Source organism: Symsagittifera roscoffensis, chromosome 7 (assembly GCF_963678635.1).
Source record: "Symsagittifera roscoffensis chromosome 7, txSymRosc1.1, whole genome shotgun sequence".
Classification (NCBI taxonomy): Eukaryota; Metazoa; Xenacoelomorpha; order Acoela; family Convolutidae; genus Symsagittifera; species Symsagittifera roscoffensis.
Window position 1 is genome coordinate 9,191,321 of NC_087068.1, and position 17,355 is coordinate 9,208,675.

General features: G+C 40.1%; 1 protein-coding gene across 1 annotated transcript in view; it reads right to left on the reverse strand.

The window, feature by feature from the left end:
* Positions 1-17,355, reverse strand: part of LOC134851794 (serine protease 41-like) — a 328,908-nt gene that overhangs the window by 24,874 nt on the left and 286,679 nt on the right. The gene's annotated exons all lie outside the window — the stretch shown is intronic.

Here is a 17,355-nt window from a genome sequence, read left to right on the forward strand (position 1 = left end):
GAGTAGTGAAGAATCTGAGTGAACAATCAGAAGTTTTTTTTGTTCCACTGGACATTTATGCTGATTTAATGAACGAAACTTATCCCAACCAGGAATGGAGAGCAGTAAGGGCATTACACGTGACTTGAGGCACACGGTTGACGAAAGTAGCTGGACAAAACATGGAGGACCACGGCCCTACCCGATCTTGATAATTGCAGATGACATCAACATTAAAACCAACCTCGACTATCACGAGAGCGAAAGATCAAATGGGATAAAACTAATTTAGACAGGAGGAACTGAAAGACGCTACAGTAGAATGCTGTCCATAATGGCTGTGAAGCATGGGCTCCTACTGATCTATTTTGGTGGTGACTAAGATCCGATTAGCAGCACCCAACCAAGAGCTATCTATGTGGCTGGTAGAAACCCGAGCAGTTCAATTCAATAGACATGTTAATCTCTGGATGATTTTCCTAATGGTCGAGAATTTTGACGAGTTCGAACAAATCAACCTGGGGCGCGACATGAAAAATACGAATAATCGACTTGCACGATGGACCCGGAAGGGAAATATGAAAAAATACCAGTTATAAGATCATGCGAAACAAGGCAAGGGTTTCGGTATCATTAGACCGTAAATTTGAATTAAAACCAAATCAAGCTGTAATCGCAGTTTTTAGAATGCGAAATTTAAACGAGCTTTGTAAGAAAAAACAGGAGTGATTAGTTCCCAATCAAAAAGAATAAGCTCAGTGATTTACTTCGAATGCGTTCATGACATCGTCTTTGGTGTAAAAATTGGTGCCATTTTTATCGGGCAGTGGAGGTGGACCTCCATTTTGTGTCGTACCACCATCATTAACCTTGTGCCTCCAATAGCTCTCATGCTATTGTTTTAGGTGGAGCAAGATGATATGTGTTGTTCTAAGTTGCAATTTTCACATAATTTTTTTTTCTGTTCATATCATCTCGTGGCTGATACCAACCGTAAGCCATGCTGGTATTCTCAACACAGCAATTGCCATAATTGCTGGAAGAGCTCCCGATTGGATTAGCATGTACTCTCGCAACTTCATACAAAAATCATCTGACTTGGGAGCACAACACTTTGACAAGGTGAAGTGACTTGCGGGATTGATTTTTAGTTCGTCGCTCTTTGCATCGTCCATAAATTTGGACGTAATAGCTAAAGTTCTCTATGAAATCTTTTCTGCTTTTTCGGGATGAATTTCTTCAGAATTTCAAGGTCGTTAAGTAACTCATCGTCAAATTAGCGCATCTTTCCGATTTTCGCCATTTCTTTGTGTCCTTGTACAGTGGAGCCAAAACAATTCATTAAGATCTCGTTGATCGTCCGTGCACTGTCATGTTTGTTCGCCCTCCTCGATTTCACACTGTTCATGGCCATTTTTTTCGAGGCTACACATAAATGTGCTGCATTTCTGTTCCTTCGATAGGCTCTCCTACTCATTGGAGAACACCTTTACCTGTATTCTTAAGTCGTACAGAAAGTATGATATCAATCTATGGAGGGGGGCTTGACAGTGACTGTACTGTAGTGACCATTCAAAGAGTTGCGAACTTCCGAGTTAAGCACATTAATTCGGACCCAGAAGGGTAAAATACTTTAGGTACTACTATTTATACAACCCGTATCAATATTCCTATACCGTTTTCCAGTAAAAAAGACCCTAAACAGACGACCAGTTTTTAGAGTCAAAAAAGTGATAATTTGACCCCATTCCAAATCGCAACTTTTGAGATATTGAAACTTTTGAAACCGAAAAAAGCGCTAAGTCTTTATTAAAAAATCATCCATCTCTCCCTCTCACCTTAATCTCCGAAAACTAGCTTTTTATTGGAAAACTCGCAATCGAAGGTAATCTTCGTTTTTTATAACGGACGAGCCTAATTTACCTCCCATTAACCTGAGTATAAAAACACATAACCAAAAGATGTGCTGCAATGGTTTCAATGATACCCAAGATTTGTTGTGGATGTTGCTCCCGTCGACTTCTGTTGCGTCTGCAGAACATCAATCCGCTTGTCGCCCAACCCTTCGGTCAGCGACAAATTTATCTTATTGCTCAAACACCATTCTAGATGGCGTAATTAATATACAACTAAAACACTTAATCTCCCAATCAGAAATGATATGATTTGCTCTGAAACAGCAACGAAAAAGACAATCGAGTCTAACCATATCCGAAATCAGTATATAAACCGGCATTTTTTTCAAAACTATTTTTAGTCTTTTTGTTTTTGCTTACTGTTTTTTTGTTCTTTTTTGTTTTCGGAATTTTATAGTTCATATTAAAATTTTGTTAAGTTTTACTTTTTTTAGTTAGCTTTGGTCCCAAAGCTGTCGGAGAATCAATTTTATGACTTGTCGCTTGAGCTTCTGACTCCTGCAATACTAAGTTAGAAAGCTAAAACGGGCTGGTCGGAGAGTCCGAGCCATCTGGATAGCCCAAAATACAACGAAAGAGAGCTTAACTAGAGCATTCGCTCAGAGTGGAGGCTACGTTGCTTAAGCGTTTGCTGATCATGATGATCAAGTGTTTTACCAAGCCCACCCACAAGAGCCAAAAACAACTTATGTAACAATTGCCACGAAAATACACAGCGAGGGAACCTGGAAAAAGTCCCTATTGTCAACTGACGGGAGGTCAAATGCCCTAATTTGATATGTTTCTGACGTCTTCACTTAGCCAGCTGTTTTTGGTATGTTAAAGGGTCAACGAATGCGATCTAATGCTTAGGTTAGAGGTGAACGAATCTTACTTAGCTTTCAACAACACGCAAGTCAGAGTCAAATAGCTGGATTTCGAATCCCCAGACAACGTGTCTATGACTGAAAACAGGGGTAAATACCATTTTTAAAATTATATCTAGTGAAAATTGCATATCGAATCTATTGGAAATGGATTGAAACTTTTCTCGCTCCTAAATACTCATCCGCTGAAAAGAAATCTTGGTTTGGCATTCAATTCTTGCGTTCAGGGCATCACTGTAACTGAAAAGTCTATACAATTTGATTTAAAGTTAGTGGGGTCTCCAAATCGACTACTCACGAATCGTCAAATTAGCGCATCTTTTCGCTTTTTGCGATTTCTTTGTGTCCTTGCACCGTGGAGCCAACTCAATTCATCAAGATCTCGTTGATCTTCCATGCACTATCATGTCTGTTCGCCCTCCTCGATTTGACACTGTTCAAGGCCATTCCCTGGAGTTTACACGTAAAAATTCTGCATTTCTGTTCCTTCGATAGGCTCTCCTACTCATTGGAGAACACCTTCAACTGTTTTCTTAAGTCAATAGGGCCATCTGAGAGTCCTTAGTGATCTTTGTTTACCAGAAGTGGACAAACAAAACAAATGAAAGCGTCCAAGTTCATGGACGGTGTAAAGAGCGATGATCAAAAAACCATGATATACTCGATTGTTGAAATAATAATTATGTCGTACAAGTGTCCACTTTCGGGAAAATTCTTTTCTGTTTAGGTTTTCTGTCTCTCGCTTGATGGTTTCTATCTCTTACTCCACTGGGAGATAAGACTTTACGTCGTATGAATGTTTCATGTCCATATTCAGCTGATAGGCACCGGGGTCTCTAAATCCACTTCTCCTTCCAAATTTCCGTGAATTGAAAGGGTTCGAGTTCATTTCGAATCTGCCACTGAACTTTCCGGCTCCACTCGTTTCTGGGAATAACACTTGTGTCGTAAGTATGTTTCAAGCCCTGAAGCTTCTTTTTATTGGTGTTCAATGTATAACGCTCGCCTGTTTTTTTATTCTATTCGACTGTTCCTTTTCTACGTGATTTTTCTATGCAAATATGGCAACTTCTACTTTCCTGAGAAACATCAGGTCTCAAATCCAGAAGTTTATTTTCCAAATTCTGCAAAACTCCAGATCCTTCTATTTTTCCATTTTCCATTGTTAACGCGTTGTTTGACATTGATGTGATTAAAGTTATACTCGATAAGGGTTACGTTTCTTTAATACAAACAAGTAACTTGGTACGAGAAGAAATTAAATTCTGTAACACTAAAAAAATTCTGTCGAATGTAGTTTTGTCATTTTTGTGCTGAGTAAAAAGCGGCGTTTGTAATATGTATTGTCATAGATATTCTATGTTTTATCAAGCTGCTTGCCCTGGGTTCGACCGTACCCATGCTCAGGTTTTCACAAAGCTTGCCTAGAAAACTTTCCGTTTTCGTGTTGGGGCCCACCGCGCGCTGTGGTTGAAAAAGATAATCATCGTCTACTAAACCTTTTATCCGCTCGTCCGCTTCAGTGGCAACCGTACCATAGTTAAGAATCGATCCCGCACTAGATGTAAGAAGGGGGCTAGGGCTTCTACAAGCGTTACGCTCTACAACAGCTGCTTACCAACAGCCCGTAGAAGGAGCGTCGAACCTTCTGGTCGCTTCTGATGTCCTGTAGGGTTGTCCAGAGATGTTCCAATAACAATTGCAATCCATTTTTGGAGTTATTTCCAAGGCTAATAGTTATTTGTAATGAGGACTTTCTATCAATCAATTGTTGCATTTAGTTGCAATTAACGGGCTTTCTCAATTAAAACATATTTTCAAGAAAATGATTTTTTGTTCTGGATTTTAAAAATTATATATAATTGACTTCCGTTTTTCCCCATAGTCGGATGTTTTACTAGAGGAATAACTGACCTTCCAATCTTAACGGCAAATGTCGGTGTCATTCACACACTGAAAGAACTTCCAGGCTAGGTTAGACCTACAAAACTGTTATAATAAGTATTATCAATACGTGTAATTATTGCCAATTAATTGCTTGCTTTAACATCAATTAATGGGTTAATAAAAAACTGCAGTCAATTACTTGCATCCCATTAATTGCAACTACCTTTTCCCCCTATTAGTTTTTTGAAAACCCCTGGAGGTGTCGTGGTTTTAAAACAGAAGAATTGTAACTAAAAGATAAAATCTGCTCTTTAGGGCATTCAGATTTCAATTCCTAGAGAAAATCCCTGCACGTCGCACCATAATGTCTTTTCCGCACACGCATTTATCCGTTTACAAATTGTGAAGCCTAATTAAAAGCCAATGGCGATTCTGATCATGTAAATTTATCAGTAGTAGTAGTAGTAGTAAAAAACTTAAATCTATATGCGTGGAGTCACAAAAAAGAAAATTACTATGACAAATGGAAAAAAAAGACTACTGAGCGACAAATTTTACAGTGACACCTTATCACTTGATATAGAAAGAACAAAAGTGAGAGTTGTTGAAACGAAAGATTTCAGACAAAAGAAAATTTCGAAGCACCAATTTGAAATTTTCAAAAATTGGATTAAAATCAAGTACTTTACGGCGGATTAAAGCATTAGTTCGAGCGCAACTAACAAAAAATATGACGTTCGATCAGAATGATCCAAATGCGTGTCGTCAGTTTATTTTTGTTCCGAACTTTTCAGTGGGAAGATTTGCTGTTTTGGACGAGTAGTAGTATTAATAGTTGAATTGAGAGAAATTGGAGAAGTTAATTTGGATGACGAAATAATTTCTAAACTGTCGAATTAGACGTGCATGAAACGTAGCGCGAACACTGAAACCGCGAACATCAGACAGCCAATATTCGCTGACATGATAAAGACGTGCGACTAATGAGAGAGACAACAGAAATTATAGTCGAAGAAATTGTCAGAAGAACGTTCCGAGATGTAACGATTGTACAGCTACAATCGTTACGGGGCAATTCCCCAGACAAAATCGGATCCGACCCTCCCTTTTGTTGCTGTTAGATATAAAGTGTTAGAAGTATTTATATCAAACAGAATAGTTACGATCAAAACTGTGGCTTTTCCTGTTGCCTGTACTGTAGGGTTGTTTGAGTATTTAAGCACATTAATGCTAATTTGCGCTCAATCCGGATGGGTCAACTGATAGTAGTAAAAAACTGATCCGCCGACAGTGCAAGGAGCAGCAGGAAAGGTCTCACGGGCAACAACAATCGACTGCTCGGTATCGTTAACAAGTTTTGTATTCCTTTTGGTACAGAAAGTATGATATCAATCTATGGAGGGGGGCTCGACAGTGACTGTACTGTAGTGACAATTCAACGAGTTGCAAATTTCCGAGTTAAGCACACTAATTCGGACCCAGAAGGCTATAATACTTTAGGTACTACTATTTATACAACCAAAAAATTTTCGGACCCAGAAGGGTATAAAAGTTTAGGTACTACTATTTATACAACCAGTATCAATATCCTATACCGTTTTCCAGTAAAAAAGACCCTAAACAGACGACCAGTTTTTAGGGTCAAAAAAGTGATAATTTGACTTCATTACAAATTGCAATTTTTGAGATATTGAAACTTTTGAAACCGAAAAAAGCATTAAGTCTTTATTAAAAAATCATCCATCTCTCCTTCTCACCTTATGAAATGGGCACCTTTGAAGACGAAGGAAAATGCTCTATTCTACTATATGAGAAAGCAGCAGCGTATATGCTAATCCAAAATGAAGAAACTGGATAAAAAAATCGAATTCTACAAATTTAGTTCAAATCGTGACTTTTGTAACATTCGCCCGGAAGTACATACCGACGGAAAACGAAGCTAGGTCCTGAGAAGACTGGCTAGCTTCTAGACACAGCTTCACATGCTTTTAACCGTCTCTACCAAAGTCAGTTCAATGAGTGGTCCATTAACATCGGGTCAATGTTACAACCTAAAGGCTATCGACCAAACCGCGCAAATTAACATAGTTCCATGAAAAAATAGTCACCTTATAGCTGGGTGTGTACCCCCAGACGACGAGGTCACTCCCGGGCTATTGCCACATTATCATATTGTTTTTTTTGTTCAGTAGATAAAAATCATCATATCCATCGGAGATGGATGAAATTTTTCCCTCAACTCCTAGCTTCTCTTACTCTGAAGAATGAATTAGATGTAAATGTGGTTAAAATTAATGTCTAATGTCGCTCCCAAAACCCTTCCGTAATCTCGAATCCGGTCGAAAAGCTTTCTTCTTGACGACCAGGAATGGTAGTATAAGCCTCCCGTCAGCCCTCTTGATTCTCGGAAATTTCACATTAACGATTATAGCTGTAACGATTGGAACGCTCTTCTGATAATATCTTCGGCTATAATTTCTGTCGTCTCTCTTGTTAGTCGTATTATATCAGAGAAAATTGTCTGTCTGATTTTGGTGGTTTCAGTGTTAGCGAAAAATAAAATCGTTTCGTGTCATGCACGCCTAATTCGAAAATCTAAAAATTATTTCGTCACCTCAAATTAACCTCTCCGAATAATTTCAATTCAACGATTAACACTACTACTCGTTTAGAAGAGCAAATTTTCCAACTGATATGTTCCAAGCAAAAGTTCGTTCACGACATGCATTTCGATCATTCTGGTTGAATGCCACATTTTTAGTTAGATAAACTCGAACTGCAAATGCTTTAATCCGCCGTAAAGTATTTGATTTTAAACTAACTTAGGAAACATACAAATTGGTGCTGCAAAATTTTCTTTTGTCTGAAACCTTTCATTTCAACATCTCTCAATGTTAACCTTTCTATATGAAGTGTCACTGTGTAAATTTTGTCGCTCATAAGTCTTTTTGTTTCCTCAATCATAGTGTTTTTTAATAAATGTGTATCCACGCATATGAAATTAAGATTTTTACTACTACTACTACTGATAGATTTTGAAGGTCGGAATTGCCATCGGATTTTGATTAGGCTCTAAAATAAGGGAATGGCATAAATGGATGTGCGGAACAGACAATACCGAAGATGGTTGGCATGGCCATTCTTGCCTCAAAAGTGCAGGGAGATTTTCTATGCATTCAAATTCTTTTTTAAAGCCACGACACCTCCAGGGGTGTTCGAAAACTAATAGGGGGAAATTTAATTGCAATTATTTGGATGCAAGTAATTGACTGCACTTTGTTTTCTTGACTCATTCATTGATGTTAAGGCAAGCAATTAATTGGCAATAATAACACGTATTGATAACACTTATTTTAACAGTATTGTAGGCCTAATGTAGCCTGGAAATTTTTTCAGTGTGTGAATGACATTGACTTATGCCGCTAAGTTTGGAATGTCAGTTAATTCAATTTAAAAAAACATCCGACTATGGGGCAAAAAGACGGGGAAGGTTGTTAAAAATCTATCGTAAAATGCAGAACAATCAATCGTTTTCTTAAAAATATGTTTCAATTGAGAAAGCCCATTAATTGCACTTAATTATATAATTAATTGGCAGAAAAACCTCATTACATTTAACTGATTGCATTGGAAATAACTCAAAAATGGATTGCTAGTAGTTTTTAAACAACCCTGGACACCTCTGCAAGTAATCAGAAGCGACCAGAATGTTCGACTCTCGTTCCACGGGCTGTTGATAAGCAGTTCTTGTAGGGCGTAACTGTTTTAGACACACTAGCCCCCCTTAGTGCGGGATCAGTGGGTAACCCTGGTACGGTTATCGCTGAAACGAACGAGCGGATAAAAGATTTAGAAGATGATGGATATCTTTTTCAACCAGTAGGTTTGGAGATTCAGGGCGCGGTGGGCTCCAATACGGAAATTTTTCGTAGCAAGCTTTGTGAAAATCTAAGTATGGGTACGGTCGAGCCCAGGGCAGGCAGCTTGTTAAAACAGAAAATATAGTTGACAAGGCCCATTGCAAACGCCGCAATTTTACTCGGCACAAAAATGACAAAACAACATTCGACAGAACTTTTTTTAGTAACACATATTTTAATTTTTTTTCTCGTTTCAAGTTACCCCCTCGTATTGAGGAAACGTAATCCGTATCGAGTTTAAAATTAATCACATAAACCTAAAACAACGCGATAGCTATGGAAATTGAATAAATAGAAAGATTTGGAATTTTAAAGAATTTTTTGGAATTTAGGTTTCTAGATTTGAGACTTCATAACTCTCAGGAAAGTAGAAATTGTCTTATTTGGATAGAAAAATCACGTAGGAATGGAACAGCCCAAAAAAATAAAAAAAACAGATGAGTGAGAGACACTAAACACCAATAAAAAGAAGCTTCAGGGCCTTGAACACTCTTACGACATAAGTTTTATTCCCCAAAACGAGTTGAGCCGGAACGTTCAGTGGCAAATTCGAACTCAAGTCGAACCCTTTCAATTTACAGAAATTGGGAGGGAGAAGTGTATTTGGAGGCCCGATGCCTATCAGCTTTATACGAATGTGGAACATTCGTACGACGTAAAGTTTTTTTTCTGCCGGATGAGTAAAAGATAGAAACCAACAAGCGAGAGACAGAAATTTTTACAAAAAGGAAGTTTCCCGGACGTGGACACCTGTACGACACAACTGCTACTCCAAGAATCGAGTGTATTCTGAAGGTTGAGTGGCAGGTTTGGGATCGAGCCGAACGCTCTCGAATCCAGCAACTGGGATGATTTGAAATTAAGATTGAGTAGTAGAATTGAGGCCCGGTCCCCTTAATTTTAGCATGGGCGAGGAAAAGTCGTACGGTTTAACGCTACTGGGATGTGAAACACTCGTACCACACGAGTGTTTTCCCCCGAAGCCAGTCGAGCTGCAAAGTTCAGTTGTAGATTCGTTATCGAAGCGAACCCTTTCAAATGCGGAAATTGGGAGGGAGTAGTGGAGGCCCATTTCCCATTAGTTTTATACGGACGTGAACACTCGCTCAACCTGAAACCTCCCGTAGCCGCAAGTTGGAGGGAGTAGCGGAATTGGAGGTTCGGTGTTAATTAGGTTTGTACGGACGTGGAACATTCGAACGACGTGAGGAAATTTTTTACAACGTGAAGTGTTATCTCCTAGTCAAGTAAGAGATAAAAAACGTGAAGTGAGAGACAGAAAACACAAGTTAAAAAAAAGCCTTCGGACATAAACACCAAAATGTCTCGAGTGCTTTTTCCAAAATGGAGTGTAGCCTGAAAGTTCTGTGGCTAATTAGGGATCGAGTCGAACCCTTACGGACCCGGAAATTGGGAGGATAAGAAATTAAGAGAGAGTAGAGGGTTTGCAGGCCCGGTCATCTTTATTTTATTATGGACGAGGAACAATGGTACGGCTAGAATACTTTTTGTCTTTCGCTCGAAACAATCGAACGAGAGACAAAAAATATTAGTACAAAAAGCTTCCGGACATGGAACACTTGTAAGAGAAGAAGGTTATTTCCGAATCAAGCGGAACCGAAAAAATTAATGACAGCATGGGTTTTGACCTGAACTCTCACAAAATTCTAATTGGAGAAGAGAAGAGTAGTGATTCGTGATTATTGTAGTTGGAAAATTGAGTCGTGATTCGTGAATAGTGGATTTGGAGACCCTGTGCTCACTAGTTTAAACCAAACTGTATAGACTTTTCCGTTACAGAAATGCCCTGAACGCAAGAATTGAATGCCAAACCAAGATTTCTTTTCAGCGGATGAGTATTTAGGAGCGAGAAAAGGTTCAATCCATCTCCAATAGATTCGATATGCAATTTTCACTAGATATAATTTTAAAAATGGTATTTAGCCCTGTTTTCAGTCATAGACACGTTGTCTGGGGATTCGAAATCCAGCTATTTGACTCTGACTTGCGTGTTGTTGAAAGCTAAGTAGGATTCGTTCACTGCTAGATCGCAGTGAACGAATCGTTCACTCACATTAGATCGCATTCGTTGACCCTTTAACATACCAAAAGCAGCTGGCTAAGTGAAGAGGTCAGAAACATATCAAATTAGGGCATTTGACCTCCCGTCAGTTGACAATAGGGACTTTTTCCAGGTTCCCTCGCTGTGTATTTCTCGGCAATTGTTACATAAGTTGTTTTTGGCTCTTGTGGGTGGGCTTGGTAAAACACTTGATCATCATGATCAGCAAACGCTTAAGCAACGTAGCCTCCACTCTGAGCGAATGCTCTAGTTAAGCTCTCTTTTGTTGTATTTTGGGCTATCCAGATGGCTCGGACTCTCAAAACAAAAAGACTAAAAATAGTCTTAAAAAAATGCCGGTAAACCTCCGAAAACTAGCTTTTAATTAGAAAACTCGCAATCGAAGGTAATCTTTGTTTCTTATAACGGACGAGCCTAATTTACCTCCCATTAACCTGAGTATAAAAACACATAACCAAAAGATGTGCTGCAATGGTTCCAATGATACCCAAGATTTATTGTGGATGTTGCTCCCGTCGACTTCTGTTGCGTCTGCAGAACATCAATCCGCTTGTCGCCCAACCCTTTGGTCAGCGACAACTTTATCTTATTGCTCAAACACCATTCTAGATGGCGTAATTAATATACAACTAAAACACTTAATCTCCCAATCAGAAATGATATGATTTGCTCTGAAACAGTTAGTTGACTGGTTTTGTCTCATCGGTTCTTTGTTATTGGTCCCGCTTCAGTTTCAGTTTCTTTTAAATACAAAAGGTTTTGACCAAGATCTGATGAACGTGTTGAACTGACTGCTTTTTTGGGTCTGTACAATTATATATCCCCTACCCATCCACCTCTCCTCGTAGTCTAGTAACAAAAATTCCCATCCACACTCATTTTACTATTCGGCGAGGAGGGGATGTGTGACAGTCGGTCATATTTGGAAGTTTGACCTTGAGAAAACGTTTAGTCTTGATTTTGGGGTGAAATGCAATTTTTCAAAAATTCGAATTGAGCATGTCTCGCTCAAGTTTCTCACGACAACTGAAAATATCAGAATAATAAGATCAGAAGAATCGAACTACAATCGCGGGAAAGTAGTCAAGATAGCAGCGGGAAATTGCTATTTGCATTTTCCGATACATAATTCGAACGAAAGTAGAGCTGTCTTATTCGTCGCAGGAGACAGAAAACAATCGCGAGTGAAAAGAGAGTAAATTCAAGCGGACCAGAGTGAACCTTCGTTGGAAAGGTGGACAACCGAAGTCTCCCAATGGTCCAGACCATAAACTTATTTCTTGAGCTTAAACTAATTCAGTACAAACTTAATTACCCATCATATCTAGAGTTGCTTTATAGTTTAGTTACTCAATTCTAGAGGTCGTGTTGGTATGTGAGTACCAAATTTAACTTTCTTGAGTGTATTTTTTATTGTTATGTTGAATTAGGGAGAGTTTTTAGGTTGATCCATCTGAAATGGATGAAAGGTCCACTGTCTAGTAAAACGTAACTAGGCATAAGGTTCCGACCATTTTTTCAATGGCTCTCGTGTATTTTAGGTATTTTGAGACCTAAGAATTGGGGCGTTCTTATTTTCTAGAGTGGGGGTGTTTTGGTAGTGGCCTTTAAGCTGTAACAACGGTTTTAGTCTCATGTCGCAAATGAACCGAATTGGCTCCGACTGCTTGAGGTAGAAAAACACAAAAGATAGTGTCCCTGACTCTTGAGCCAATGGTTATAGGGCCTATTTTTCTTTAACTTCTTATGTGACTTAAGCAGGCGACTGTTTCATAGTGTTTTTATGGCGCTCCTGGGTGTTTTTACGACATCAAGACTACGGGATCAAACCCACCTGACACAGCTCCGGGCTAGATGCCCATTCTAGAGTACCGGTGGTACGGTTCAAAGAGAACATATTCACCTTCTGGTTGTACCGTGATAGCTTTTTAAGAAAACTTGAGAAAACTTCCCGGTGCGCATTCCGAAGTGAGGCCTAGCTAACCGAGTAAGGGGGGTCACCAGGGGGACAAAAAACGAGTAAAAGGGAAAAAGCGAAATAAAAAAACCAAAAAAGAATAGAAATAGGAACAAAAAACCATAAAACATAAAAAAGACGGTGACTTTGAATTCCAGATTAGGTGGATCAAATCTTTATATTAATTAAAATAGTATATCCATACTGTTTTCCAATAAGACCGATGGTCACGATCAAATCAGCAACGTTTTATAGGTGCCCAAGTGTGGGGCGTTGTAAGGTTTTCAGATAGCTTTTGATAGCAGCGGACCAGTAGGAGACTTGGTTGGAAGAGGTGCCCAGCGAAGTGGTAAAATGGACAACAAGGAGGCTCGACCACTGGGAGACTTGACTGGAACCAGTCAGCAGTGTGATCAAAGTAGAACGGGGCAAACGGAAGAAGGCTTAGAGAGGTTCTGTTTGGTCAAACGGGTATCGTTAAAATCCAATTTACATTTTAGGAAATAGGTGTAAAATTGAATAAGCGAATACCCACTGTTTTGAGGAAACGTTTTTACTTGAGCAGAGCTTGGAAACAGGTTCTACCGTTTTCTCTCGAGAGGTTAAGCACCCATCGCGCTTAGGGTAATTTTCTTTTCGGCTTAAGTGGGGGGCTAGACAGGGGGAAGGTTAGAACGGGGGCTGGTTAAGATAGAGGTTAGTGGTTGAAAATTGTAAAATTGAAAATTGGGGGACACATTATAGTAACTACACAACCGAAACCGTTACATTAGTAAACACAGAGTCTGGAACGATCCCTCTTTAGACTCAGAAGACGCAAGGATATCCAAATTTAAGATCGAATTAAGGTAGGTAACGTGGTCGGATCGGGTAAGGTGATCGGAAATAGACAGTTTTTACAACCCAAGAGGAAAATACCTCATAAGACCGTTAGTAGGGGAAGGACAAACGCGTGACAATCAGGTACCAGACATTTTTTGCGAAAAGACCACATTGGTTGCCTTTGAATTTTGGGTGTACTCACCATATTTTTTAAAATATTTTTTCATTTTTGTTTTTAATTTTTACGTTTTCGGATCAAACTTAATTGGGTTTTAACAAATTGGAAATCAAAAGGCACTTGTTAACAAGTCGTATTTCGACTTGCGTCGGATTAATAAAGGGAAAGTAATTTCAGGGTGGTTAGCAGGTAAAATTTTGATTAACAAGATTGGGTTTTGGGGGCTTTTTAATACTAGAGCTCTAGAGGTGGTACTGGGATAGTGGATCAGAATTTCCAATACTCGACACAAGGTACAGGGGAATTCATCAATCAGACGAAGAAACACTTGAGCTACGAGATTGGAAGATGTGCAAAGAGTCTAGCCGGCGGTCTTGGGATAGTGATCTAAGTGTCCCAACACTCAGTCTTGGGATAGTAATCTAAGTGTCCCAACACTAAGAAACAAGAGATCAGATTGTCCCAACACTCGAGCGAAGTCTCCTAGGGGGATTCAGAAGAGGTCCTGGGACAGTACGAAGTGTCGCAACACCCGAGCGAAGTCTCCTAGGAGGGTTCAGAAGAAGTCCTGGGCCAGTACGAAGTGTCCCAACACTCGAGCGAAGTCTCCTAGGAGGGTTTAGAAGAAGTCGTGGATCAGTACGAAGTGTACTAACACTCGAGCGAAGTATCCTAGGAGGGTTTAGAAGAAGTCCTGGGACAGTAAGAAGTGTCCCAACACTCGAGCGGAGTCTCCTGGGAGGGTTCGGAAAAGTCTTGGGACAGTACGAAGTGTCCCAACACTCGAGCGGAGTCTCCTGGGAGGGTTCGGAAAAGTCTTGGGACAGTACGAAAAGACCCAACACTTGAGCGAAGGGTTCTAGGATGGTTCAGAAAAGTCCTTGGACAGTAACGAAGTGTCCCAACACTTGAGAGAAGGGTCCTAGGAGGGTTCGGAAAAGTCCTGGGACAGTAACGAAGTGTCTCAACACTTGAGTGAAGGGTCCTAGGAGGGTTCAGAATAATCCTGGGACAGAAACGAAGTATACCAACACTTGAGCGAAGGGTCCTAGGAGGGTTCAGAAAAGTCTTGGGACAATAACAATAGTCCCAAAAAGAACACGAAGGGTCCTAGGAGGGTACATAAAAGCACTAGGACCGCACCAAGGTGTACCACGACCCCATCAAAGCATTCCAAAACTAGAACCAAGGGTCCCAAGGACTGAAATTGATTTAGATTTAAAACTTATTTAGACTAATTCGACTGATTTTAGTTTTTAACACATTAGGAAACTTTTTTAAAAATTTTCAATCGGATTTTGCAATAGGGACTTGTAAATATTAAAATTGTAAATAAAGAAAATGTATATAAAAATCATGAAGCGGAATAGGGTATCAATAAATGAAAAAAGAGTACCATGACAAAAGCAAAATCAAACCTCGTCGCAACGGAAAGCCACACTATCAAATCAGAAAGTAATGAGAAATAATATTTCAGTGAACATGGTCAATACAAAAAGCGTAAAGGAACACAAGGTCAAGGAGAAAGCTATGGAAGAACCAACTGTAATGGCTAGAGAAATCAATCTTGAGACACCAGATCAGAGTATTGACCGAGTGGAAAGGAAAACGACGGAATCGATGCCAATGCCAAATGCAGAAGAGCAAGAAAAGAAAACGATAGAGTTCTCACCGATTGACAATGTGGAGGAAACAACAAGCAACACGCCGGAAACGATAAAAGACGATTCTCAAACAAAATGAACGTCGTTCACACAGAGGATTGCAGCGATGGTCGGAATGAAACCAAAAGAGAAAGAGGAGGTGATGCCAACGACCGAGAAAGGCAAAACATTTGGGACAATTTCCGCAATTACAACAGAGGCCAAACAAGACGAAGAGCAGGTCACACATGGAGCAACAGCTAACCAAGAAAAAATAATTTCGCTTGAGCTGGGCGAAGTTGGCGCAAATTTGGCAAATTTGGCAAATTTGGCGAAGTTGATGGCAAAATTGGAGCAAATCGACAAGAAACTGAAATACAGCGAGGAGGCCGCCAAGATCTAAAAAGGAAATACGACATAACAAGAATGAGAACCTAGACAACTGCTTTAACCTGGCAAGGGAGACGGATGAGAAGCTACAACAGATGTCAGTCAAGGTAGAGGCTACCGACAAAGAGCGAGAAAAACATATCAAGAATGATATGGAAGTAATGGAGATACGGTATGACACCGTGAATGAGATGTTGGGGAGTCTAGAGACGAGAATGGATACAATGGGCAAGGATCATGCTGAAAATTCTTGTGCCATACAGTCCAAACTGGTTGCTGTCTTGAGGAATAGCCCAAGATAAATCAGTGGTGGAAAAGCCATCCGGAACTAGAGTTGATTTCATAGAACCACAGCGAAAGAAACGGGAATCCACACCGTTAGCACGGATCGATATTACCATGGCGTCAGGGGGATAAGGAACGCCATGAAGGTGGGAGCCTCAAACTCGACAAGGACGACAGATGAGTCAAAATTACATACGGGTGTACAACCGGATACCATGACGTGGGCCAATACCTGGGAAAGGATGCACAGGACGCTTGAAGCATTCGCAACAAAGAACATAGACTCAAGTGACAGAGGCAGTGTCACATCCCGGAAAACCTTCAAAAAACCCAAGAAATTCAAAGACAATTCGGATGGTTGCATTGATACATGGGTTGAGGTAATGAGACTACATCTAGAACAAGATAACTTGAACGACGAAAGGCAGGCCTGCACGGCAAGATTTAGCAATTTAGAAAGCACCGCACTAAAATGCGTGGTAGCAAAGAAAGAGGAGGAGCGTGATACAGCAGACAAAATTTTCGAGATACTGTTGAACCGATTCGGATCAGGGATGAAGGGTCATCACGCGATGATGAGGTTTGAAAAAAAGACAAAGGGAAGACGAGTCAATCGATCAATTCCTAGATGATCTCGAGAGCTTGAGAAGAAGAAGCGATCAGGAAGAGTCGACGAACAGAAGAAACTTCGGCATTACTTCAAAGTTCATTGACGGGGTGAGAAGTGACGACCTGAGGACGATGCTGGCAACGTTTTAAAAACTATCGAAGGATAATGCACCGACCCCAGAAGAGATGAGACAAAAGTCAAGAGAGTACATGTTAATGAAACCAAAAAAGTACTCATACTTAAGGTTAATGAAGGCAGGAACATAAAAGGGGGGAGCCAGCCACAAAGGTCGTCATGGTACAAGCCTAGAGACGACATGGACAAACGTAGGTCTTGCGCAAATTGTGTTTCAGTGGATCATCATGTGGCGCATTGCACGACATACAAGCAGGGCATGAAGAGCTTGGGATACGCATCGGAAGAAGAGGACAACAATCAAACGAAGGAACATGAGTTTTACAGTGGCTTGATCATCAAGATAGGCGCGAGATGTTTTTCTGCAATCAAGAAGGCCATTTCAGAATGGAATGTCCTTTGTATTGGGAGGCGGTGAATAATCAGAATCAACCGAAACACAAACTAGCACTGGCCGCAGTGCAAAACAATAGGAACAGACAAGCTGAAAATGATTTGAACAACAAAGAAGCAGCAAGTGGTGAATTATCAACAAAGACAGTAAAGGCCGTGACACAAAAAAAAGATGCCACGGGAGCCGAGAAGAGAAATTCTCTGTAGATAAACTACGAGAGAGCAGCTGCAGAGGCGGTTAACAAGGCAAAGCAAGTTTTGGCGACCAAAGAAATCGAACAACGGCTGAAA